The 27,086-nt window shown below is 38.7% G+C and overlaps 1 pseudogene; it reads right to left on the bottom strand.

Moving 5' to 3' along the window:
* Window positions 1-21,275: 21,275 nt before the first annotated feature.
* On the bottom strand, window positions 21,276-22,710 carry LOC701757 (keratin, type II cytoskeletal 8 pseudogene; annotated as a pseudogene).
* Between the last annotated feature and the right edge of the window lie 4,376 nt (window positions 22,711-27,086).

Here is a 27,086-nt window from a genome sequence, read left to right on the forward strand (position 1 = left end):
AATGCTTTGGCAACGTGGTAATGTCCCTTTTCCCAACAACCTTTCACTGAGTTATTTAGCATGTACTGATGTCCTTTGCCTGTGTCTGTTATTTCATGGGGCAGAAGGGTGTGCAGAATGCTGACTTTGTAATTATATCACCTCTTCTACATTTATTTAGTTGGCAGTCTTTTGTAAAAGAGCATGTATTCTTATTAACTGGAATGAAACTATATTTCCTTCTTATACAAGAAGTAAATGCTGATTTCTTTCTCTTTAATTAAAAAAAGAATGAGGCCAGGTGCAGTGACTCACACCTGTAATCCGAACACCTTGGGAGGCCTAGGCGGGAGTATTGCTTGAGCCCAGGAGTTCAAGACCAGTCTGGGCAACATAGAGAGGCCGTGTCTCTACAAATAATTTAAAAAAAAAAAAAATAAGCTGAGTGTGGTGGTGCATAACTGTGGTCCCAGCTACTAGGGAGGCTGAAGTGAGAGAACTGCATGAGCTTGGATGGAAGAGATTGCAATGAGCCATGATCGTGCCACCGCACTCCAACCTGGGCAACAGAGTGAGACCCTGTCTCAAAAGAAAGAGCAATTTTTGTGGTTTTTCTTCTATGGTTTTTCTTAAGGAGACAGTTTCTATTCTTTGAAACAGAGTAAATATTTCCAAACCAAAAGCAAGGAATTCTCTCTAATCTTCTCAATAAAAGAAGAGGAAAACAACATTTTAATTACAATCGACAAAATGCAATTTATTTCTGTAACTATTATGTCAACACACAAGAATAAAACTGAAAATTCACCATATTCAAGAACAAAATTTCAAAGAGCAGCACTTAAGTGGCTAGTAATTCATTTCCATAAATTACTGCTGCAAACATTATTTTTTTCAAACGTTATTTAAATATTCAAATATCGCTTTATTAAAGGAATGAATAACCAATGGGAACTACTGGAAGTTTATTTGCAAAGATGAAAAATTATTACCTATAAAATTATACTATGTTTGGTGCTTTTACCATCCAATAAAGTTATCTTAAGAAGCCAAATCATAAAAAGTTATCAACAGAAATAATAAAAATATATGAAATAATCATATTAAATAAATGAAGGTTAAAAAGTATTTCTTTAATAGTTAATCGATTATTTATATGTTATAAATATTTATAATTAATAGTTAATTGATTGTTTCCCATAGTTAAAACAAATAAAAACTTCAGTAGAGACACTACCCCAAAATATGGCACCTTGGCATTTGAGAAAAAAACTGCGGAAGCAGGAAGATCTCTCTGACCTTCTCCTGCCCTTCCCCCTGAAGCAGGCCGTAAAAGAATTCCCTGATCTTCTCCTGAAGTAGGTCATAAGACCCTCATGTAAGCGGTGCCTATCCTATATGTGGAGGAAAGGAATGTTCTTATCTCTAAAGAAAGGAAGACAGAGAATAATTTGACAAATGAGATTGCTACATTATCCCCAGTTTATTACCATAACATCATACCCCCTTTGTCCAGTCATCTTTCTCCATGACTGTTCCCTCTTCATCAAACTTAAGCATAATACTACTCAGCTTTCCCTCTTTGGGACAGTCTTCATTTTTGAAGACTCCCATGTAAAGTAAAACTTACATTAAATAAATGCATATGCTTTTCTCTTGTTAATTTGTCTTTTGTTATAAGTGCTTTAGTCATGAACCTAGCAATGGATGAGAGAAAATATTTCATTTTCCTTACAATATAGTCTCTAAAATTTATTTTGTCATAGACTCCAATAAATATTTATTCCAGGCAATGTTATGGGGCCTGAAATTATAACTATATCACAATAAACTAAAAACAAAACCTGCATAATTCAATTACCTATGTTCATTTGGTACCTTTTCCTATACTACCCCATTCCTTCCTGAATTACAGAAATGTTAAGAAACATTCTTCAAAAATGTGTTACTCTCTAAGGAAATACTCTATCGATACTGCCAACATTACATATGTCTTACAATATTTTTTCTTGTGGGGAATAAGGAACTCAAGGCCCTTTAAAATTGTGATTAAAAGTTTCCTGAACCAAAAAAATTCATTTCCTAATGGTTAGCGATTTCTGAGAACTTTAGTAAAATTTCTTTTGAAATTGATGACTTTTGGAAGAAAGAGGAAGAAGAGAAAAATGGGCCCACTCAGTGAACAACTTGGAAAATCAATGAATCAAAAAAGAGAATTCTCCAGATGATACAAACTGCTCTAGAAAATTCCCTTTCAGTTTGGACCACAGAAGCTTAATTTCAAAGGCATGTTTGATTCTACCTCATCCTTTCTAACAAACAAGTAGATAAATGCATAGGCTACAAGGAAATGAGATGGAACTTTAGCCCAGGAAGATCCATGGCACATAATCTTTCCTGGGGCACAGGGAGTGAGTCGAGCGACCCATCAGACTCCCACAGTTTTACAATGTATTTTCTCAGTGCTGCTTTGAAGAGCTGGAGAGATCTTTGTTATTCTATCAGTTCTGCTATGACACTTATTTTGAAAACGAGAATTTATTCCAATGCAACTGATGTATTAGAAGATAATTTGAGTGTAAGGCAATTTTTTTGCTTGTTTATCTGTGATTTTTACTGGTGTAAAACACTAGGGGTAACTAGAAAACTGCACCCAACTGAACACACTCAAATAAGAATGCATAAAAGATACTGCACACACATCAAACATCTACCAGTTACTTCAGATCACTATGTGTGCTACAAACCCACCCACCCACATCTCACATTAAAACTTTCTAATTTCAGAAAACCCTTCTTGGATCACCACACAAGAATTCACAAGAGGCAATTCTACTGAGCCCATTTCTGCATCCAAACTTCAAGTCTTTTTCAAGGTAAAATATCATATTTAGTATATACATTTCTTACTATTTAATGTGTATAAATCTGTGCTGCCATTTTCATCAGGTTTCTATAATTTTTAACATGTCACTGAACTTCCCTCACTCCAAGAAAATATAAATGCTTACTTATTTTACTGTAGTAATTTTATTGTTTGTTTTCTGTTGACAAAGTTTTAATCCACCTGGAATTTATTTTCATATGAGGACATAGGGTAGATCTAGCTATTTATTTTTAAAATTCCAAATGAGGCTGGGTACAGTGGCTCATGACTGTAGTCCCAGCACTTTGGGAGACTGAGGTGGGAGGATTGCTTGAGCCCAGTAGTTTGAGATAAGCCTGGGCAACATGGCAAGACCCCATCTCTACAAAAAAAAATACAAAAATTAGCCAAGCATGGTGGCATGCACCTATAGTCCCAGCAACTTGAAAGGCTGAGGTGGGAGGATCACTTGAGCCTGGGAAGTTAAGTCTGCAGTGCGCCAAGAGCATGCCACTGCACTCCAGCCTGGGCAACAGAGTGAGACCCTGTTTCAAAAATTAATACATAAAATAAAAAATAAAATTCTAAATAGCTAGCAAAATACCTAACACAATTTCTAGTATAGTCTATCATTTTCTAACTGCTTTGAAATCCTTTTTTATTATGCACAAGTTATGAGTATTACTTGTGTTCATTTCTGTACTTTCTCCTCTTTTCTGGTCATCCGTATTGCTATTTCTGCACCAGTACCATACCTGCATTATACTGTAGGTTTATTTGTTTATCGCCTGTCTCACCCCAGTATAGTGTAAGTTATCTCATGAGTTATCTTACAAGTAAGCTCTATATCTCCCACTATTACTGTATTATTTTTACTTTGAACTGCCAATGTGGTAAATTTTATTGATAAATTTCCTTGCATCCCTGAGATGAATCCTATTTTATAATTTTTTTACTACTAAATTCTATTTACTAACATTTTATTGAAAGTTTTTATATAAAATGAGATTAATCTGTAGGTTTGCTTTTATTTCCCATCTCCCACTCTCAAGACATTTTTGCTAAATTTTGGTATAGGTATTATGCTGATTTCACTAAAAAGAACTGTGAAGATGAAATGGTATAACGCTAAGAGTTTGCTTCTTAAATACTTGGATGAGAGAAGGGTGGTGGTGGTCATGAAATATGCCTCTCAGATCTTCCACTGCCAGGAGCACAATGGACTAGCTCCAGCTGCTGTGCTCTGAAATCAATTCATCACCAGTTTACACAGAGGTCATGTTTCTCATGGACTATTCCCAGTCAATGACTTTGTGCAGCAGAGATCTTAGGCAGGCCTCTTGGGGTACTTTTCTCACATGTCACCTTGGCTTAAGGATTTCCCATTGGCTTTGCTGAAACTTTTTGAAAACTCCACTGAGGTCTAAGACATTTCACCCAACTTTCCTTCCTCTCTTCTCTTCTCTACAGGAGTTAAACCTGCATTTCATTCTAACAGCTCTGTTAGCTCCCTCTAGTTCCCTTCCTTTTTTTCCCCAATAAATCTCTTGTCCATCTTACCCTATCTTCACATTTGCCTCTCAGAGTTCTGAAACTAACATACAGAGATCAATGGAGATATTGAGTTTTAAAAATTGGCCATCTGGCCGGGCATGGTGGCTCACACCCGTAATCCCAGCACTTTGGGAGGCCGAGGTAGGCAGATCACAAGGTCAGGAAATTGAGACCATCCTGGCTAACACGGTGAAACCCCGTCTCTACTAAAAATACAAAAAAAATTAGCCAGGCGTGATGGCGGGCGCCTATAGTCCCAGCTACTCGGGAGACTGAGGCAGGAGGCAGAGGTTACAGTGAGCCAAGAGGTGCCACTGCACTCCAGACTGGGCAACAGGGCGAGACTCCATCTCTCTCACACACACACAAAATTGGCCATCTGTTGATGATAATTGTCAAAGGTAGATGATGGGTATATTTAATCATCCACTGTACGGTCTAAAAAATAGGAAGTCAAATGAACAAACATTTTTCAAAAGAAAACATAACATGCAGCCGGGCCGGGCGCGGTGGCTTATGCCTGTAATCCCAGCACTTTGGGAGGCCGAGGCGGGCAGATCAAAAGGTCAGGAGATTGAGACCAGCCTGGTTAATACGTTTAAACCCTGTCTCTACTAAAAATACAGAAAATTAGCTGGGCGTGGTGGCGGGTGCCTGTAATCCCAGCTACTCGGGAGGCTGAGACAGGAGAATGGCATGAACCCGGGAGGCGGAGCTTGCAGTGAGCCGAGATGGCGCCACTGCACTCCAGCCTGGGCGACAGAGTGAGACTCCGTCTCAAAATAAATAAATAAATAAATAAATAAATAAATAAATAAATAACATACAGCCAATAAGCATATGAAAAAATGCTCAACATCACTAATCATTAGAGAAATGCAAATCTAAACCACAGTAAGATACCATCTCACACCAGTCAAAACGGCTATTACCGAAAAGTCAAAAAATAATAGATATTGGCAAGGTTGCAAAGAAAAGGGAAGGCTTATACATTGCTGGTGGCAGTTCATCCACTGTGAATAGCAGTTTGATGGTATCTCAAAGAACTTAAAACAGATTACCATTCAACCCAGCAATCCCATTATTGGGTATATACCCAAAGGAATATAGATTGTCCTATCGGAAAGACACATGCATACATATGGTCATCTCAGTACCATTCACAATAGCGAAGACATGGAATAAACCTAAATGCCCATCAAGAGTAGACTGGATAAAGAAAATGTGGTATATATACACCATAGAATACTTATGCAGCCATAAAAAAGACAAGGTCATGTCCTTTGCAGCAACATGGATAGAGCCAGAGGCCATTTTCCTAAGTACACTAATACAGGAACAGAAAACCAAATACCATATGTTCTCATTTATAAGTGGGAGCTAAACATTGAGTATGCATGTACACAAAAAAAGGAACAACAGACACTAGGACCTACTTGAGGGTGGACAGTGAGGATTGAAAAACTACCTACTGGGTATTATGTTTATTACCTGGGTGATGAAATAAACTGCACACGAAACCCCCACAACACACAATTTACCTGTTTAACAAACCTGCACATGTACCCCCTGAAACCAAAATAAAAGTTAAAAAATTTTGCTGGTTGGGCATGGTGGCTCACACCTGTAATCCCAACACTTTGGGAGGCCGAGGAGGGAGAATAACCTGAGGTCAGGAGTTCGAGACCAGCCTGACCAACATGGTGAAACCTGTTCTCTACTAAAAATACAAAAATTAGCTGAGTGTGGTGGTACACTCCTGTAATCCCAGCTACTTGGGAGGCCGAGGCAGGAGAATTGCTTGAACCCGGGAGGTGGAGGTTACAGTGAGCTGAGATTGCGCCACTACACTCTGGTCTGGGCGACAGAGTGAGACTCATCTCAAAAAAAAAGGAATAAAATGCCTAATAAAAATAAATAAATAAAATTTATCAAAAAATATATAAATAGGAAGTCCATTGTCATCTCTATTGTATTAAAATATCTATAGTGAAAAGTTCACATTAAAAGAAAAGAAAAAAGAGAAAAATGAAGGCAGGAAGAAAGGAAACAAAGAAGGAAGGAAAAGATAGAGTGACAAACATACATAAAATAATCACTCAGGCTTAACATACCCTGCTTTGTTCATCATATGAGAACATGCATTTAAAAACAAATACAACTCTGAAGCCTACCTTCGTGTGTGTGTGTGTGTGTGTGTGACTTTGAACAATATCTACTAGCATTTGTCTCTCATTTCTCCCTTTCCCAAGTGCCTGAAAACTATTAGTCTACTTTCTACCCCTATGATCTTCCTAACTAAACATTTCATACAAATGGAATCATACAATGTATGTATTTTATGTCTTCTTCTTTCTTTTAGCATAATGTTTCCAACATTCATTCATGTCATAGTATATATCAGCACTTCATTTCTTGTAGTGGCTATATCCATTGTATGGATATACAGCGCTTTATTTATCCATTAATCAGTACATTGACATTTGGGTTGTTTCTCCTTTTTGACTATTCTGAATAATGCTGCTATGAACATTTGTATCCAAGTTTTTGTATGGATATATGTTTTCAATTCTCTTGGTTAAATACCTAGAAATGGAATTGCTGAGTACCATAGTAACTCTAGATTTAACATTTTGAGAGACTGCCAACCTGTTTTCCAGTATTTGCCAATTTATAACCCAACTATCAATGTATGAAGATTCCAATTTATCCACCTCCTAACCAACACTTGATAATGTCTGTTTTTGTTTGTTTGCAGTGTTATGAAGTAGTATCTTATGGTTTTGATTTTCAATTCCCTACTGACTAATGATATTGGATATTGAGCACTTTTTCATGTGCTGTTAGCTATTTTTATGTCTTCTTTTAAAAAGATGCCTAGTTAAATCTTTTATTCTTTTTTCTTTGCTCATTTTTTAAATTGAGAAATTTTCTTTTATTGTTAAGTAATAAGAGTCCTTTATATATTCTAGATACATTCCATTGTTAGCTATATGAATTGCAAATATTTTCTCTCATTATGCAGTTATTTTACATTTTCTTGATGGTGTTCTTTGAAACACAAAAGTATTTAAATTCTAATGAATTCTAGTTTATCTATTTTTGTTTTACATCACTTGTGCTTTTGTTGTCATGTCTAAGAAAGCAATCTTAATACAAAAAAAAAATTTTTTTTTTTTGAGGCAGAGTTCCACTCTTATTGCCCAGGCTAGAGTGCAATGGCACCATCTTGGCGCACTGCAACCTCCATCTCTTGGGTTCAAGCAATTCTGCCTCAGCCTCCCGAGTAGCTGGAATTACAGGCACCCGCTACCATGCTCAACTAATTTTATGTATTTTTAGTAGAAACGAGGTTTCACCATGTTGGCCAGGCTGGTCTCAAACTCCTGACATCAGGTGACCTGCCCACCTTGGCCTCCCAAAGTGCTGGGATTACAGGCGTGAGCCACTGCACCTGGTGTCAATGCTTAATACAAATTTATGAAGGTATTTTCTTTTAGGAGAATCCTTAAAAGAAAGTTTTGGCCGGGTGTGGTGGCTCACACCTGTAACCCCAGTACTTTGGGAGGCTGAGGGGCTCAGATCACAAGGTCAAGAGTTTGAGACCAGCCTGGCCAACATGATGAAAACTCATCTCTACTAAAAATACAAAAATTAGCCTGGCATGGTGGCAGGCACCTGTAATCCCAGCTGCTTGGGAGGCTGAGGCAGGAGAATCACTTGAACCCGGGAGGCAGAGATTGCAGTGAGCCAAGACTGCACCACTGCACTCCAGCCTGGGTGACAGAGTGAGACTGTCTCAAAAAAAAAAAAAAAAGAAAAAGAAAAAAGAAAGTTTTATTCCTTTTCATTTAGGTCTAAAATCTATTTTGAGTTAATTTTTTTTGTATATGGCGTGAGGTAGGAGTCCAACTTCATCCATTTGAACATGAATATTCAGTTGCACAGCACCATTTGTAGATAAGAATTCTTTCCATAATGAATTGTCTTGGCATTTTTTTTTTTTTGGAAAACCAAGTAAATATAAATGTAAGAGTTTATTTCTGGACTCTCAATTTTAGTCTATTAATCTATAGGTCTATGTTGATGCTAGTACCACATTGTCTGTGACATGAGTGTAGCTTTGCAGTAAGTGTTGAAATAAGGAAGTGTGAGTCCACCAGACTTGTTCTTTTCAAGATCATTTTCGATATTCTGGATCTCTTGAATTTTCATATGAAATTTGTGATCACCTTGACAATTTCTGTGAAAGAGGCAGCTAGGATTTTATTAGGCATTGGATTGAATATGTAGATCAATTTGGGAGGTATTGCCATCCTAACAACATTAATCTCCCAATCCATGAACATAGGACATCTTTCTATTTATTTAGATCTTCTTTAAGTTCTTTTAAAAACGTATTACAGTTCTTTTTTTTTTTTTTTTTTTGAGATGGAGTCTTGGTCTGTCATCTAGGCTGGAGTGCAATGGTGTGAGGCTCACTGCAACCTCCACCTCCCGGGTTCAAGTGATTTTCCTGCTTCAGCCTCCCGAGTAGCTGTGATTACAGGCACGTGACACCACACCTGGCTAATTTTTGTATTTTTAGTAGAGATGGGGTTTCACCATTTTGGCTAGGCTGGTCTCGAACTCCTGACCTCAGGTGATCTGCCTAACTCGGCCTCTCAAAGTGCTGGTATTACAGGCGTGAGCCACTGGGCCCGGCCATGTAGTATAGTTTTTAGTGTAAAAGTTTCGCACTTCTTTTGTTAAATTTATTACTAAGTGCTTATTCTTTTTGATGCCATTGTAAATGAAGTTGCTTTATTAATTTCTTTTTTTAGTTTTTATTGCTAGTGTATGGAAATATGACTGATTTTTATATACTGATACAGAATTCTGCAAACTTTCTAAATTTATTTTTTACTTTTATTAATTTCTAGTGGATACCTTAAACTTTTTTTAAGGAAAGACCATGTAATCTGATAACTAACTAACTAATAACTAACTAACTAAATAACTAAAAGAGTTATTTTTATTTCTTCCTTTCCAATCTGGATGCCTTTTGCTACTTGTTCTTACTAAATTGCTATGGCTAGAGCCACCAGTTCAATGTTTCTGGATCAATGTGAGTCTATAAGTTCGCCAGTTTGGTTGTGCTTGTCTGGGCATAGCTGGATTCAACTGCATATGACCGTCTATGGCTCTACACTGAGGCAGTAGACTCTAAAATGGAAGTTGGGTTTAAATCTTCTCTACAGTATTTTTGAACCTGTGGCTACCAATATTTGTTGGATCACTGGAGTGCACGAGGCTAAGTCCAAGCCATGAAAACACCTCTATAGTTTCTGCTTATGTCAATGGGACAGGAAATATACTCTGCTCGGAAAGACAGGGTATGGCAAAGCTAAGGAAAAGAGGGGTAAATGTGTATTTTTATTAGAGAGAAATGAGTAACCAGGACAAACTACCTGAATTGAAAAAAGTCTGGGGGTAAAGATGGTATGAGGGACAAGTTAGAGAAAGTGTTTTCGCATTAGATTCATAGTGCTTTCTTTGTTTATATGTCATGGATGGGTAGTTTGATCAGATCTGCTATTTAACAAAATTAGTTCATTCACTCATTCAACATTTACCTCTATGCTACCACTCTGTCAGGTAGCAGAGTTCACACAGTTCTCTCCTTACAGGTCCTTTGCTCCTTCAGGTAGATTCCTACATCACTCTTTGTGTGCTTCCCTATATTCTGCCCATATACCTGTAGCACTTTTTATTAAATTTGCCTCAAATTGTCCTAATTTAGGTCCGTTACTTGTTTCTTGCTAGAACCATGACTAATATGTATTTATTGATAAGAGTTTCAAATAATGCCACTGCAATTATTAAAATAAGACTACTCAGTATAACATTTCACCATTTTTTGTACTTCTTTTTATCCTTACAAAATATCCCTCCAGGAAAACATAGCCAAAATGTGTTTTAAAGTGTGTTGCTTTTTTATTGCTACCATAATATATTACCACAAACTTAGCAATGTAAAACAACACAAATGTGTCATCTCACAGTTCTATAGGTCAGAAGTCCAGGTTGGCTTGGCTGGTTTCTCTGCTTCAGGTTTTGCAAGGCTAAATCAAGAGTTGACCAGCCTGGGCACTTATCTGGATGCTCTGGGGGAAAATTCACTTCCAATCTCACTCGGGTTGTTGACACAAATCAGTTTCTTATGGCTGCAGGACTGAGGTCCCCATTTCTCTGCTGACTGTCAGCTTGGGACCACTGTAAGCTCCTAGAGGCTACCCTCTAGTTCTGGGGAATGGGTCTCTCCGTCTCAGTGTCAGCCACAGCACATTGAGTCCTTTTTATGCTTGGAATCTCTCTGATTTCCACTTCTGCAACGTCTCTTCTGCTTTCAGTCAAAGTTCTCTGCTTTAAAGGGTTTATGTGATTAGATCAGACCCGCCTAAATATTTCAGGCAAATTTTCCTGTATAAAGTCTATACCTTTAATTGCATCTGCAAAGTCTTTTTTGCCATTTTAATGTAACCTATTCAGAAGGTCCAGGGATTAAAGTGAGGATGTCTTTGAAGACCATTATTCTGCCTACCACATATAGACATTTAAAAAATGATTTTCTCGGTCTGCCGCGGTGGCTCACGCCTGTAATCCCAACACTTTGGGAGGCCGAGGCAGGCGGATCATGAGGTCAGGAGATCGAGACCATCCTGGCCGACACGGTGAAAGCCCGTCTCTACTAAAAAAAAAATACAAAAAAAAAAAAAAATCAGCTGGGCGTGGTGGCAGGCGCCTGTAGTCCCAGCTACTTGGGAGGCTGAGGTAGGAGAATGGCGTAAACCTGGGCCGCGGGGGGTCGGGAGCGCAGAACTTGCAGTGAGCCGAGATTGCACCACTGCACTCCAGCCTGGGCGACAGAGCAAGATTCTGTCTCAAAAAAAAATTATTTTCTCTGTGATTATGTCACCAACTTAATACATAGTTAAGATTACTTGTTTAGGTAATTTTTAAAAACTTTTTCTTTCAGAATAATTTTAGACTTACCAAAGAGTTGCAAAGATGGAACATACAATAATTCCCATATTCCTTTGTTCGGGTTAGTTTTGACTTTTAGAAATTTGTTGTTTTTTAAATTATGTAAAATATTTTATTTTGTTTTGTTTCAGTTCTGTAGAATATTCACATGATTCCAAAATCAAAATTTAAAACCAGATACATTCCGAGATTTGGCTTCATACCATCTTACCTTATTCTTCTTTCTTTTCCCTTTAAAAAATCACTCTTTTACTCCCACTTATCTGCAGATACCCCCAAATGCTGTTATATCCCTTAGCCTTTCCTACCCGAAATAGTGATTCTTCAGAGGTTGTTTCCTCTTTCCTCCGGTGTTTTTAATCAATCAGGAAAGGGAAAAATACTATGATGGAGCTTAATGATATATTCTGCCCAAGTAGAGCAGAGACTAGCAAGGGCTTCAGGTGGAACATTCAGGTGTCTACTCAATCACAGACCACATTCCCACCACTCCATGGAATCACTGGATATCATTCAATACAGCTTATCAGAGTTACTTCAACTGACCATATTGCCTGTATTCCAAACACCATCAATAGTACAACCATCATCAGTTTGAAAACATTTTAAGGTGAATAAAAAGAGTATGTCCACATTAAATGAGCACATAGATTGTGTGGGATGCATTCCAGTTTCGAAAGTGTAAAAAGCATAAGCTAGAAATACATCTTGGCCAGGCGCAGTGGCTCACGCCTGTAATCCCAGCACTTTGGGAGGCCAAGGTGGGAGGATCACAAGGTCAGGAGTTCGAGACCAGCCTGACCAACATGGTGAAACCCCGTCTTTACTGAAAATACAAAAATTAACCGGCCGTGGTGGTATGCACCTGTAATCCCATCTACTTGGGAGGCTGAAGCAGGAGAATCACTTGAACCTGGGAGGTGGAAGTTGCAGTGAGCAGAGATCGTGCCACTGCACTACAGCCTGGGTGACAGAATGAGACTCCAACTCAAAAATAAATAAATAAATAAATAATAAAATAATAAAAATATATCTTAGAACAAGGAGATATGGTCCAATTCAAGTCATTCTGTAGTTAGATTAGACCCAACCTGAATATTGTCTTCTTTTTTTTTTTTTTAATCAGTTTGGAATTGTGGTAAAGTATGCATAACAAAATTTATAACCTTAACCACAGTTCAGTGATATTAAATACATTCATAATGTTGTGCTACCATCACCACCATCTATCTCCATAACTCCTTTCATTTTGTAAAACTGAAATGTTGTATTATTCCCTGGCAACCGTCACTCTTCTTTTTGTCACTATGGTGTTGACTACTCTAAACACATCATATTAGTGGAATCATATAGTATTTGTCCTTCTGTGACTGACTTATTTCACGTAGTGTAATGTCTTCAGTGTTCATCCATGTTATAGCATATGTTGAAATTTCCTTCCTTTTTAAGGTTGAATAATATTTCTTTGTATGTATATACTATATTTTGCTTATCCATTCATCCATCAATGGACACTTGGATTGTTTTCATGTTTTAGCTATTAAAAATAATGCTGCTAAAGACTTGAGTGTACAAATATCTCTTATTTGTGGTTCCCATGGAGATTACACTTAATACCTTAAAGTTATAATGCTGTAATTTGAATTTATAGTAGCTTAACTTTAATAACACACAACTTTGCTCCTTTACAGCTTCCTTTTCGTCTCTTTCAATTGTCAATATCACAAAATTACGTTTATACATTGTGTACCCCAAGAGAATAAAATATGAAGTTACAAGCCAATGTTATAATAATACTAGATTTTAATCTAATAATGTTTTAATGTATTAGTCTCTTAAGTCATATGGAAAACAAAAATATAGTTACAAACCATTATAATACTTTTATAATTGTCCATGTAATTACCTTTATTGAGATCTCTATTTCTTCATACAGCTTTTAGTTACTGTATAATATCCTTTTATTTTATCCTGCAGAACTCCCTTAAGCACTTCTTGCAGAAAAGTTCTCATGGTCACAAACTCCCTCAGCTTTTGTTTATCCATGAATGTCTTATTTTCTCCCTCACTTTTGAAAGACAGTTTCGTCAGATACAGAATTACTGGTGGGTAGTTATTTCCATTTAGATTTAGCCCTTTGAATATGTTGGCCCATTGCCTACTGGCCTCTGAAGATTCTGATGAGAAATATGCTGATAATGTTATTAAGGATCCCTTGTATGTGACATGTTGTTTCTCTCTTGCCACTTTCTTACTTTTTCTTTCAAAAGTTTAATTACAAGGTGTCTCATTGTGGGACACTTTCAGTTCATCCTACGTGGGGTTTATTGAGGTTCTTGGATGTTTATATTCATATGTTTCATCAAATTTGGGAATTTTTCAGCCATTATTATTTTTGCATATTCTCTCTGCCCCTCTTTTTATCTCTTCTCCTTCTGAGACTTTCATGTTAGTTATGTTGGTTTGCTTAACGATGTCCCACAAGTCCCTTTGGCTCTCTTCCTTTAATTTTATTTCTTTCTGTTCTCAGACTCTATAATTTTCATTGTCATATTTTCAAGATTCCCGATTATTTATTCTGCCTGCTCAAATCTGCCTTTGGGTCCCTCTTGTGAGTTTTTAATTTCAGTTATTATACATTTTAGCTCCAGTATTGCTTTTTGGTTTCTTGTTAGGCTTTCTATCTCTTCATTGATATTTCCATTTCTTCATACATGTTTTCTTGGCTTTCTTTGCATCTTCTTTAGTTCACTGAGCATCTTTAAGACAGTTGTTTTCAAATATTTGTCTAGTTGGTTCTCCATCAGGTCTTTCCAGGAACAATTCCTGTTGGTTTTTTTTTTTTCTATGTCAAGCCATACATTTTTAATTTCTCTGTGTGCCTTGTGATTTTTTTTTTTTTTTTAGTTTTGCTTTGTGATTTTTTTTGTTGAAAACTGGACATTTGAATCTAATAATGTTGTTATTCTAAAATTCTGGAAATCAGATTTTTCTCCCTCCCAGGGTTTGCTGATTTTTGTTATTGTGTTTTTTTAAATTGTTTTGGAGGTTTTTCAATTGTTGGAGGGTGTCTCTTTGCCAAGGATCGGCCTGAGGTATAAACTTAAGGTCTTCTTAAGTCTTTTCTGGGTCTGCATCTTCTCCTTGGCATCCATGGTCACTTTCTAATTTTCCTAGATTTTATGGTTGTCTTACAAGTTTTCTAGTCTTTAATGCCAGGCTCCCAAAAGGGGAAAAAACAAAGAAATGAAAACGAGGAGGGAAAGAAAAGGCCACTGGCCTTTAAGTTCTTTGGAGGTCACTTCCACTGGAGGAAAAGAGGCCTGAAACAATGAGAGAAGTGCAAAAACAATGGCCGCCTGCTTCTTGTCTGTACCACAGTGATCAGGAGGAGCAATCATCAATCAGAGCACAAATCCTCAATATTTGGAAAACAGAATGCTTTTTGTTCATCCTGGCTCCTACAAGCTGTGAGCAAGCTGCTCCTGGAACACAGGCACACTTGCCTGGGCGTAGGGATGAGTGGCTGCTACTGTGTTAAAAGCTAAAATTGACTAAAATTAGCTACAATTTACCATCTTAACCTTCTTTGGTAGTTGCAAGCTTTCAGTAGACTACAGAGTTCCACAGTAGTTACATCAGACAGATTCTGCTAGTGCAATTTTTGTCAATATGCAGAGAGAGATTCCTGGTGCTTCCTACTCTGCCATCTTCTTAGAATACTTTGTTTCCTATATATTTTCAAATTTTTCAGGGAGAAAAAATTTGAAAGGCTGCCCCTTTCTTGGAAGTATATATTATTTTAAATTAAATGCAGTTAGTTGATTCTTGTTATTCATGGTAGTTATGTTCTATACTGTTGCTGCAAACACAGAATTAGTAAATACTGAGTCATTGCTCCTAGAGGAAATATAGGGTTAGGCTCCAATATACCTTTGGTCACCATATTTTCATCAACTAATCAATACATAAACTTGTTTTATGTGTGTTTCTATCTAAACACACCTCCTTAACGTCTTGTTGATTCATTAACGTTGAACTCAGGGCCAACAAAACTGTAATTCATGCCTGAATGTAACTTACCTAACAAACATATTTTCTCCCTAAGGCATATCACAGCCTTTTTTGTACTTAGAATCACTAGCTATCACTTCAGCACTATGCTTGGGAGCTATTTAAAGAGTGAAATTACCAACAAAAACACAAAATTGTGAAATGCATGTGTTTTAGTCCATTTAGTGTGGTTACAAAGGAATACCTGAGGCTGAGTAATTTATAAAGAAAAGAGGTTTATTTGGCTCATGGTTCTGCAGGTTGTACAAGAAGCAAGGCACCAGCATCTGCTTCTGGTGTGAGCCACTGGCTGCTTCTCCTCATGGTAGAAGGTGACAAGGGACCAACATGTGCAGAGATCACATTGTGAGAGAGGAAGCAAGAGAGAAGGGAGAGACGTGCCAGGGTCATTAACTATCAGCTCTCATGGATGGAACCAAGCCATTCATAAGGAATTCCCATGGCCCAAACACCTCCCATGATGCCCCATCTCCAATATTAGAGATCAAATTTCAACATGAGGTTTGAGGGAACTGAGGTAGGAGGCAGGACTTGACTCCAGAGGCAGGGCTCAGGCTGCAGACCTGACTGAAAACTAGCTGAAACAGGGAGGAGGTGAAAGCACCCTCCACAAGACATACTCACCAGTATCATGTCAGTTTACATTGCCATGGCAACACTTGGAAATAACCACCCTTTTCCATGGCAACAAACCAACCCAGATGTTACCACCCATTTTCTAGAAATTTCTGCAAAATCCTCCTCTTAATTTGCATATAATTAAAAGTGGGTATAAACATGGCTACAAAACTGCCTCTGAGCTGCTACTCTGGGCACACTATTATGGGGTAGCCCTTCTCTGCAAGTAGCAGTTTCTCTGCTGCTGCTGTACACTGCCGCTCCAATATAAGTTGCTGTCTAACACCAATCAATTATTTCCTGAGTGAAGCCAGGAACCTTCCCATGATAACCTCCAATTTGGGGACTCACCTGCCCTGCATCAGAACAAACATCCAAACGATAGCAATGTAGTGCTAAACAGACTGTGAAAAGGACATTTTTCACAGTATGAGAGCTAAAGTAAGAAGGCAGAGTATCATCTCGTTCTGATTCAGGTAAGAATGTACATATTGGGTGACAATTTTTTCACCACTCTGTTCATATCTGCAAATGTTGCAAAAGTGCAATGGGTATTGACTTGGGAGTTACAAATAAATTTTAGCAGGTAAGCAAATTAATGAATGTTGCATCCATAAATAATGGGATCAACTGCATTTTAAACATACAAAAAATTATTGAACACCTTAAAATATATGACCTAGCCTTGTCAAATCCTAACATTTTGTTATATTTATATGAGGTCCTTCATACACTTATTTTTTAAAATAAAACTTTGGCCAGGCACGGTGGCTCACGCCTGTAATCCCAGCACTTTGGGAGGCCGAGGCAAGCAGATTATGAGGTCAGGGGTTCGAGACCAGCTTGGCCAACATGGTGAAACCCCGTCTCTACTAAAAATATACAAAATTAGCTGGGCACGGTGGTGCGTGCCTATAATCCCAGCTCCTCAGGAGGCTGAGGCAGGAGAATCTCTTGAACCCGGGAGACAGAGGTTGCAGTGAGCTGAGATCGTGCCATTGCACTCCACCCTGGGCAACAGAAGGAGATTCCACCTCAAAAAAAAAAGGAAAAAAAAAAAAAAATTACAGACTCAGTTGAAGTTCCCTGTTTTCATCTTTCTTCATTCCTGCAATACAAGTACTAACCAGTTCCAACCCTGATTACCTTCTGCTCTCAAACAAGATCACACATTCAGGGTGATATGGCCATACAACTTTTTTCCCTTTCTAAAGGCAACCACTATCCTGAATTTGGTGTTTATCATTATGTATGCCTTTACATGATGACATATATAAGTACTCACAATGATTGGTTTGCCTGCTTTTGAACTTTGTGTAAGGCAAATCTTCTGTACTATGCTTCTGCTACTTGTTCTGTGTTACCTTTAACATAATGTTTTTGAGAATTATCCAGGTTCATACATATTACTTAAGAGAATTTAGTTTTCTTGCTATATAGTATATCTGTATTTAGCCATTCTCTTGCTGGCTTTTTTTGTTTTTGTTTTTGTTTTTTTTTGTTTCTACGCTTTGCTCTTTATGCAAAGATAAAATTCTGCAAAGATTCTTGTCAATGTTTCTTGTGCACATGTGTGATTGTTTTCTAGAATGTATACCAAAAAATGGACTTGCTGGAATATAAGAAATAATTTATTTTTAACTTTATTAGATTTTACTAAATTATTCTCCAATTTATGCTTCTGTCATCAGTGAATGAAAGAAAAGAGTTCTTGGCCGTGCGCGGAGGCTCATGCCTGTAATCACAGCACTTTGGGAGACTAAGGCGGGTGGATCATGAGGTCAGGAGTTCAAGACCAGCCTGGCCAAGATGGTGAAACCCCGTCTTTACTAAAAATACAAAAATTAGCCAGGCACGGTGGCAGGCGCCTGTAATCCCAGCTACTCTGGAGGCCGAGGCAAGGAATTGCTTGAACCTGGAAGGCAGAGGTTGCACTGAGCCGAGATCGCGCCACTGCACTCCAGCCTGGGTGACAGAGCCTGACTCCGTCTCAAAAAAAAAAAAAAAACAAAAACAAAAAACAAAGAAAAGAATTCTTGTTGCTTCCTAGTCTCACCAACACTTGTTATCGTCACATATAAATTTTGTTGCTAAACAAAATTTAGTAAGGGTATCTCAGTGCAGTATTGCATTAGAGTTCAGTGGTTACTAGTGAGATTGAGCACTTTGGCATTTCTTTATTGGCCATCTGTTTGGTTTTTTTTTTTTTTTTTTTTTTTTACTTTTACTGAATTATCTGATCAATATCCTTTGTCTTCTCAAGGTTTTTTTTTTTTTTTTTTTTTTTCCCTCACTTATAAGAGTTGTTTTTATACTCTGGATCCTAATCCTTTGTCAGTTATATGAAATGTAAATATCTGCTACATGTGGTTTCTCAGGGACACAGTCTGGGGCTCTGCCATCTTGAATTTGTGTCTTCTGTGGTGGCCTTGAGGGGTCACCATTACAGTCAGTCACAAAGGGGAAGAGCCTGGAGGACTGTGGCTGGAATTTTTTATGCTCTATATTTTGTCAGTGGGATACATCACTTCCACTTATTACAATATAACATTGTCACATGCCCACATCTGACTATAAAGAAGATTAAGAAATATTGTTTCATCGCATGCCCCAAAAAAGAGAGAACAATTCTGGTGAACAGTTAGCAGTTTAATAGCCTTTAATATTTTTCACACTGCTCTTGTCTGTTTTTAGTATTACATTTATATTATTTTCATAAAATAGCTGTGGGTTATTGCCTTGTTTTCTATTCTCTGGAACAGTTTGCACAAGGCAAGTATTATTTGTTCTTTAGTTGTTCAGTAGCACTCTGTCATAAATCTTTCTGACCTCAGTGGACAGTGTTTTTAGTGGAGGAACATTTTAAACTTCTGATTAAATTAATTCAATAGTTATATTCAAGTGTTTTACTTGTTCTTGGTAAATTATTTTTGCTTAAAAAGTTGTACATTGTGTCTACATTTTTTAATTTCTTGGTGTAAAATTGCTTATAGTTGTTTTCCCTTTATTTTTTTTTCTGAATCTCATTGTTTGTCTGGTATTTTGTTACTTTGTTTAAGCTTATTATTTTTATAAATATCGGTCAATTTTCATGTTCAATTTGCTTTTGATCCACAATTTATTTAGAACCTATTTTAAATATCTAAACATAAATATTATTTCAGGTATTTTTATTAATGATTTCTCATTCAATTGCATTATGATCAGAAAGTTTCATAGTGGTTCTTTGCAGAGGCAAAATAGCCCGGTCATATATGTCCTATAATTAAGTATTTATAACTAAGTATTTTTTTAGTAAGATTTATATATCAGGGCAACTAAATAATCTCAGCTAATAAGAAAAGGCTCTACTTTACAAAGGAATGACAGCAAATACATCTAGAAGAAGTAACAAAACTAGAAAATTACCATTTTGTAACCCCTAAAGAAATTACTGATTGAGGCGTGAGCCTGTAATCCCAACACTTTTGGAGACCAAGGCAGGCAGATCACCTGAGGTCAGGAGTTCAAGACCAGCCTGCCCAACACGGAGAAACCCCGTTTCTACTAAAAATACAAAATTAGCTGGGTGTGGTAGTGCATGCCTGTAATCCCGACTACTCGGGAGGCTGAGGCAGGAGAATTGCTTGAATTTAGGAGGCAGAGGTTGCAGTGAGCCGAGATTGAGCCATTGCACTTCAGCTTGGACAACAAGAGCAAAACTCCGTCTCAAAAAAAAAAAAAGAAATTAGTGATTCAAACTAGGATCACCAATGTATGCCAGAGCCATTTGTCAAGTGATACGGAGAGACAGGATGACAATGTATCCAATGCCAAGTCATCACCCCAAAGATTACTTGCTGGGAGAAGAACATAAACTACAACAGTGCAATGGTGAGACCTGCAATGCTTAACTCAGTGATTAATCTTAGCATCCATTTTTAGTCAACAACCAGATATCATGTACCTCCTGATGTATTACAATGTGGAGAACACACCATCACCTATCAAGTATTTTTGCTAAAAATATTTAACCTGAATCAAAACAAGCTTTAAACCTAAATTCTGTTTTGTAGGAAATACAAAGGGCAGAGGAAAGAGTTAAAACAATATCAAAAGGAAAAATTGGGGAAAATCTAGACGTGAGATGTTCTGTAAGTGTCTTCAGCATTTTAATGATACGAAAAGAGTGATGGGGGCTTTATTAAAACAAAAGGGATTGAAGAGATGAACCAATTGCAATGCAATGTGTGGTATTTGATTAGAACATGATTTGAATAAACCAGTTTCAGAAGACATACTGGAGATAATTGAGGAAATTTTGATATCAAAAGGATATTTTATTATATTAAGGAAATTACTATTAATTGTATTATGGATAATAATTGTATTATGTTGTACAGGAACATTATTTGAGATAAGACATTATGACGTCTCTATTTTACTTAAAAGTATCTGAATACACCACTTTCTTCCTTAGAAAGAAAAAATAACTGTTCTTATTCCTACAAGATAAAGTCCAATCTTGTTACTGTAGTATTAAAAAAAAAGTGTTTTAAATCTGGTCCCAATTTATGTCTCTAGACACTTGCTCTCATACAGCTTATGTTCTAGCCTCACTAAATTTCTTACTGTTTTTGGTTTATATCATAAACTATTTTTTTCCTACTCAAAATGCCCCACCCTATGTTCTCCATATAACTATTAAAATTTATACCATACATATGTACACATTTACATGTCCATACTCATCAAAGCAATATTGTATAATTCTAATGGTGGCAATGGTTATTAAAAATATATAAAATGTAAACTTGAAGGATATATACCCACCATGGAGAAAAGGCATTGGGAGTCAAACTGTGAGAGGCTGTCAAAGGGGACTTGACTGTAAGTGTGCTACATCTTTTTTTTTTTTTTTTTTTAAACAGTTGGCAGAACTAGCTGAGGTTTTATTTTGGACCAAAAAATAAAAATAAAAATAAGCAATTGAATTATTTTGTAGCTGGAGGCATGGGCAAGCGGGGTCCCCAGGCAGTAAACTCCCCGCGGGTGGGCTGAGGGCTAGGGCTGAGCCTCAGGTGGGTCTCCGGTTCCCTGTGCTCCCCTGCACAGTGGCCTCCCTCCCAGGCTCTGGGGCAGCGCAGAAAGGGTAAGCTGAGAGGGGCTGCCGCAGCTGTCACTTGGACAGAACGTCAGAGGACTCGGACACCAGCTTCCCATCGCGGGTCTCGATCTTCTTCACAACCACGGCTGAAGGAGCTAGAGCCCGCGCCAGGGCCAAAGCTGGAGCCCAGGCAGTAGCTGAGGCCGGGGATTGTGAAGCCCCCATAGGCCGAGCTCAGACCACCTGCAAAGCTGCTGGTGGTCTTCCTATGAATATTCATGTTCTGCATCCCAGACTCTAGCCGGCTCTCCTCGCCCTCCAGCAGCTTACTGCAGGTGGCGATCTCGATGTCCAGGGCCAGCTTGATGTTCATCAGCTCCTGGTACTCACGCAGCTGCCATGCCGTATCTTGCTTGGCTCGCTGCAGGGCGGCCTCCAGCTCGGACAGCTTGGCGTTGGCATCCTTGATGACCAGCTCTCCATGCTGCTCAGCATCTGCCATGGCATCCTCCAGGGAAGCCCCCTGGCCTTTGATGCCCTCAATCTCAGCCTGGAGCCCGCTGATGTTCCGGTTCATCTCAGAGATCTCAGTCTCTGTGAGCCGCAGGTCATCCCCCTGCTTCCCAGCCAACATTGCAGCTCCTCATATTTGATCTGATACATGCTCTCAGCCTCAGCTCCGCTGCAGTTGGCGAGCTCCTCGTACTGTGCCTTGACCTCAGCGATGATGCTGTCCATGTCCAGGGAGCGGCTGTTGTCCATGGACAGCACTACAGATGTGTCCGAGATCTGGGACTGCAGCTCCTGGATCTCCTCTTCATACAGCTGCCCTAGGAAGTTGATCTCATCAGTCGGTGAGACTCCAGATCTATCTTGTTCATGTTAGCTTCATCCACATCCTTCCTGATGAGGACAAATTCACTTTCCATCTCTTTACGCTTATTGATCTCATCTTCATATTTGTTCTTAAAGTCCTCCACCAGCCCTTGCATGTTGCCAAGCTCCCCCTCCAACTTCAGCTTCTCCTGGCCTAGAGTCTCCAGCTGTGCCTAAGGTTGTTGAAGTAGCCCTCGAACATGTTGGGCATGTTGCTCCCAGCGGTCTTCTGCTGCAGCAGGAGGCTCCACTTGGTCTCCAACATCTTGTTCTGCTACTCCAGGAACCGTACCTTGTCTATGAAAGAGGCAAACCTGTTATTGAGGGTCTTGATCTGCTCCTTCTCCTGGGTGCTCACCACCTGGATGTTGGGGTCCACCTCCAGGACAAGGGGGCTCAGCAGGCTCTGGTTGACTGCGACTGTGGTGATGCCTCTCATGACGCTGGCCCCACCATAGCTGCTGCCCCGGCCATCGAGAAAGCTGCTACTGTCCACTCCGGAGAAGCTCAAGGAGCTGATGCGGGGCACCGGGCCCACTCGTGTAGGACCGGCTGCTGAAGGCCCGAGGGTCAGAGGTGGACATCTTGTAGGACTTCTGGGTCACCCTGATGGACATGGTGGAGGCAGGAGTGGAGGTAGGTGGGCCAAACCAGACGGCGATCCCAGAAGGAGCAGAAAAGCTGCTTCTTGGTCAAATGTGGTATATCTTTTAGAAAGAAGGAAAAGATTCTAGGAAATACAACTAAATGGTTAAACTTGTTAATTCAGGGTGTTGAGACTATGTGCTTGTGTGTATCTTTAAAATTGTTTTCTAAAAGGTGCACATCTGTAGATTGTGCTAGTTGAACCCCATCTTCCAATTTATCGGTTGATAAACGTCAGCAATTTTCTTAATTTCTTCTAGCTTGAGTTTTCTCGTCTTTAAAATGGGGATAACAATAGTGCCCACCCAAGTAGGGTTGTTGTGAGGATTAAATTTTATATATAATGTTGTATTGTTCCATATTATATATATAAAGCGCTAAAGCATTTAGTTTGGCACAGGGTACATGCCTAATACATATGAGGGATTCTCTGCTGGGACCTCCTTTGTGGCCCAAGTTCATTGTCAGTTTTGGTATATTGTGTGCCTGAATAAAACGCTTTATCTATAAGTGTTGGGTGCAATTCTATATATGTATATTAGATCAAGCTTGTTAATAGTGTGCAAATCATCCACATGCTTTTAAATTTTTCTTTGATTTTTCAACGGAAAACTGCTATGATCACCTACAATAATTGTGGATTTGTCAACTTATTTGTATAATACTGCTAATTTTATATATTTATATATTATATATTTGAGGCTATATTAACAGGTGTTTAAAAACTTAGAATTGTTATATTTTCCCTGGTTATTTTTTAAATTATTAAATGTCTACCCTTTCTTATATCACAGTGGTGTTTTTTTTTTTAAATTTCTTTGAGGAACTTATTTTATTAGGGCTTCTCTAGGGTTTTTTTGGTAGGTATTTGCATAATATATATTTTTCATTCTTTTACTTTCAAATTTTCCAAGGTTTTGGTTTTAGTGTCTTTTAAGTCTTGTAAAACACATGACTGAATATTTTTTTTCCAGTTTAATCATTTCTGTGTTTTAATAGGTAGGTTTTAATAGGTTTAATTACAGTTTGTGCTTCCTGATAAATTTTAGTAATTTCTATAAACTTTCTTTTTTTGTTGTTTTTTGAGATGGGATCTCTCTCTGTCATTGAGTCTGGAGAGCAGTGGTGCAATCTTGGCTCACTGAAATCTCCACCTCCTGGGTTCAAGCAATTCGCCTGCCTCAGCCTCCTGAGTAGCTGAGATTACAGGCACCTGCCACCACACCCAGCTAATTTTTGAATTTTTAGCAGAGACAAGGCTGGCCAGGCTGGTCTGGAACTCCTGACCTCAAGTGATCTGCCCACCTTGGCCTCCCAGAATTCTGGAATTACAGGAATGAGCCACCATGCCCAGCCAGCAAATATTTTTAACTTTTATTTTGGTTTCGGGGGTACATGAGCAGGTTTGCTAAATAGGTAAATTGTGTGTTGTGGGGGTTTGGTGTACAGATTTTACCAGTATATGCTTAAATATTGTCAATGCAGTTTTATTTGTATTTGTTCTATTGCATTCTCATTGTACCTCTTGAACATGAACATTCACATCTTCTATCAATTCTGGAAAGTTCTCAGATGTTATCACTTTAAATATTGCCGCTCCTTTCGTTCTCTTTGTTCTCTTATTCCTGAATGCCTATTATATGCATGTTGGACCTTGTTGCTTTATCCTCTGAGTCTCTCATCTGCTCTTAATTTTCCATCTCTGTAAGTCTGTGTGCTACATTCTAATTTCCTCAGATCTAACTTCAATTTTGCTAATTCTCTCTTCAGCTAATTTGCTGATTAATTTACCCCTCAAGGGGTTAACATTTTAATCATGTGATAAAATTAAAAACTGCCTAACTAGGCCGGGCGCGGTGGCTCAAGCCTGTAATCCCAGCACTTTGGGAGGCCGAGGCGGGCGGATCACAAGGTCAGGAGATCGAGACCACAGTGAAACCCCGTCTCTACCAAAAATACAAAAAATTAGCCGGGCGCGGTGGCGGGCGCCTGTAGTCCCAGCTACTCAGGAGGCTGAGGCAGGAGAATGGCAGGAACCCGGGAGGCGAAGCTTGCAGTGAGCCGAGATCGCGCCACTGCACTCCAGCCTGGGCAACAGCGTGAGACTCCGTCTCAAAAAAAAAAAAAAAAAAAAAACTGCCTAACTAGCAGCTGCTAGCTAGATCATGATATTCCTAACTCAAATAAAACAATGCTAACAGAATAGAAAATGTCTATATAAAGATACTTCATGTCAATGGTTAGAGCAAAACAGAAAAGACACTTTGCAACTACAAAAATGACTAAGTTTCTCACTTTTGACTAATATAAGTGACTACTGCTCTTTTGCCAGTGATACCTCTGGCCCTCCTTTAATACTCCTGATACTTATCAAGTTATTAAATCACCAAATTTCCTCCATTTCTTGACAGCATCTGATCCAGAACTTACCCCTGCTTTTTTTTTTATTTTTATTTTTAGATGGAGTTTCGCTCTTGTCACCCAGGCTGGAGTGCAATGGCACGAACTCAGCTCACTGCAACCTCTGCCTCCAAGGTTCAAGCAATTCTCCTGCCTCCGCCTCCTGAGTAGCTGTGATTACAGGGGCCACCACCATGCCTGGCTAATTTTTGTATTTTTAGTAGAGACGGGTTTCACCATGTTTATCAGGCTGGTCTGAAACTCCTGGCTTCGTGATCTGCCTGCCTCAGCCTCCCAAAGGGCTGGAATTACAGGCATGAGCCGCAGCACCTGGCTAACTCCTGCTTACAAATAGCCAGTTCAAGTGCAAATCCCCATTGCACAATTCCTCTGGTGTGTTTTCTTTTTTGCTGCAGGAAACAAAATAAAGCTAGCTTTTTCAAATAGCTTCAAAGTGGGTTTTAATATACTATATTTTTAACTTCTAGGTGTTCTATTTGGTTTGTTTGTAATCTGACTGTTTTGTTTTTAATTTCGACTGTGTTTTCTTTTCTATATTTTCTACTCCTTCTTTTATAGCTCTAATTATTTTAAACGTATTTAATTTTCCCAATCCAGGTCTATCCAACACTTGTATTGATTGAAGTTGTGGGACATAATTCTACTATTTACTATTTGCTAATTTTTGTTCAAAAACAGATTATTTCTGTGTGTTTTACAATTTTCCATTGTAATCCCATTTCGTTTTGAAACTATGTCCTTCCTTAGTGAATCTGTGTTTGCCTCTGCTAGGTGTACCAAGTATAGTACCATTCCAGCACCAACTATTTTAAAGTCTGTTTATTTTTTCAGTGATATTTTACATAGAATGCAATTCACTCTTTATGTATGAGGAGATTTAATAAATATGTCCATTTGTGTAACCATCCCCACAGTCAAGATACTGAAAATTTCTGGCCAGGTGCAGTGGCTCACACCCGTAATCCCAGCACTTTCAGAGACCGAGGTGGGCGGATCATGAGGTCAAGAGATCGAGACCATCCTGGCCAACATGGTGAAACCCCGTCTCTACTAAAAGTACAAAAATTAGCTGGATGTGGTGGTGCACACCTGTAGTCCCAGCTACTCAGGAGGCTGAGGCAGGAGAATTGCTTGACCCAGGAGGCGGAGGTGGCAGTGAGCTGAGATTACGCCACTGTACTACAGCCTGATGACAGAGCAAGACTCCATCTCAAAAAAAAAAAAAAAAAAAAAGATATTGAACATTTCTGTCACCCAGAGTTTCCATTTCAGGTCAACCTTCAAAATAAGATGCCATCTTGGAAAATTCTGGACCATGTAGGTAGTACGAAGTATGTATGTGAACTGTCTAACTTCATCAGGCTTAGGTCTGGGTTATAATTTTCTAAAGAGACATTTTTTAAAAAAGAAACAAAACTCTGAATTCTGTTTAAGGCAAACAAGCTTCATTGTTTTCTACCTGTTTGTTGGTATGGAGATTTTTCCCTCTAGTTCAGCCTTTTGGTGTGGGTGTAGCTTTTTGATGGTTCCAGCATTCCGCGTATGTCTTAGTTAAATCTTCTTTTCTTGTATGTCTCCAAGGCCTCAAGTTCTCCTCTTGATGGACATTAAACTAAAACTCCATGTTTAATAAAACCCACAATGCTGTTACCCAAGTGTCTTTTTTTTTTTTTTAAAGATGGAGTGGCACGATCTTGGCTCACTGCAGCTTTCGCCTCCTGGGTTCAAGCAATTCTCCTGCCTCAGCCTCCCAAGTAGCTAGAACTACAGGTGCATGCTACCACACCTGGCTAATTTTTGTATTTTTAGTAGAGACGAGGTTTCGCCATATTGGTCAGGTTGGTCTCGAACTCCTGATCTCAGGCGATCCACCCGCCTCGGCCTCCCAAAGTGCTGAGATTACAGGCATGAGCCACTGTGCCCAACCCTGTTGCCCAAGTT

The sequence above is a fragment of the Macaca mulatta genome, chromosome 9 (assembly GCF_049350105.2).
Source record: "Macaca mulatta isolate MMU2019108-1 chromosome 9, T2T-MMU8v2.0, whole genome shotgun sequence".
NCBI classification, from domain to species: domain Eukaryota; kingdom Metazoa; phylum Chordata; class Mammalia; order Primates; family Cercopithecidae; genus Macaca; species Macaca mulatta.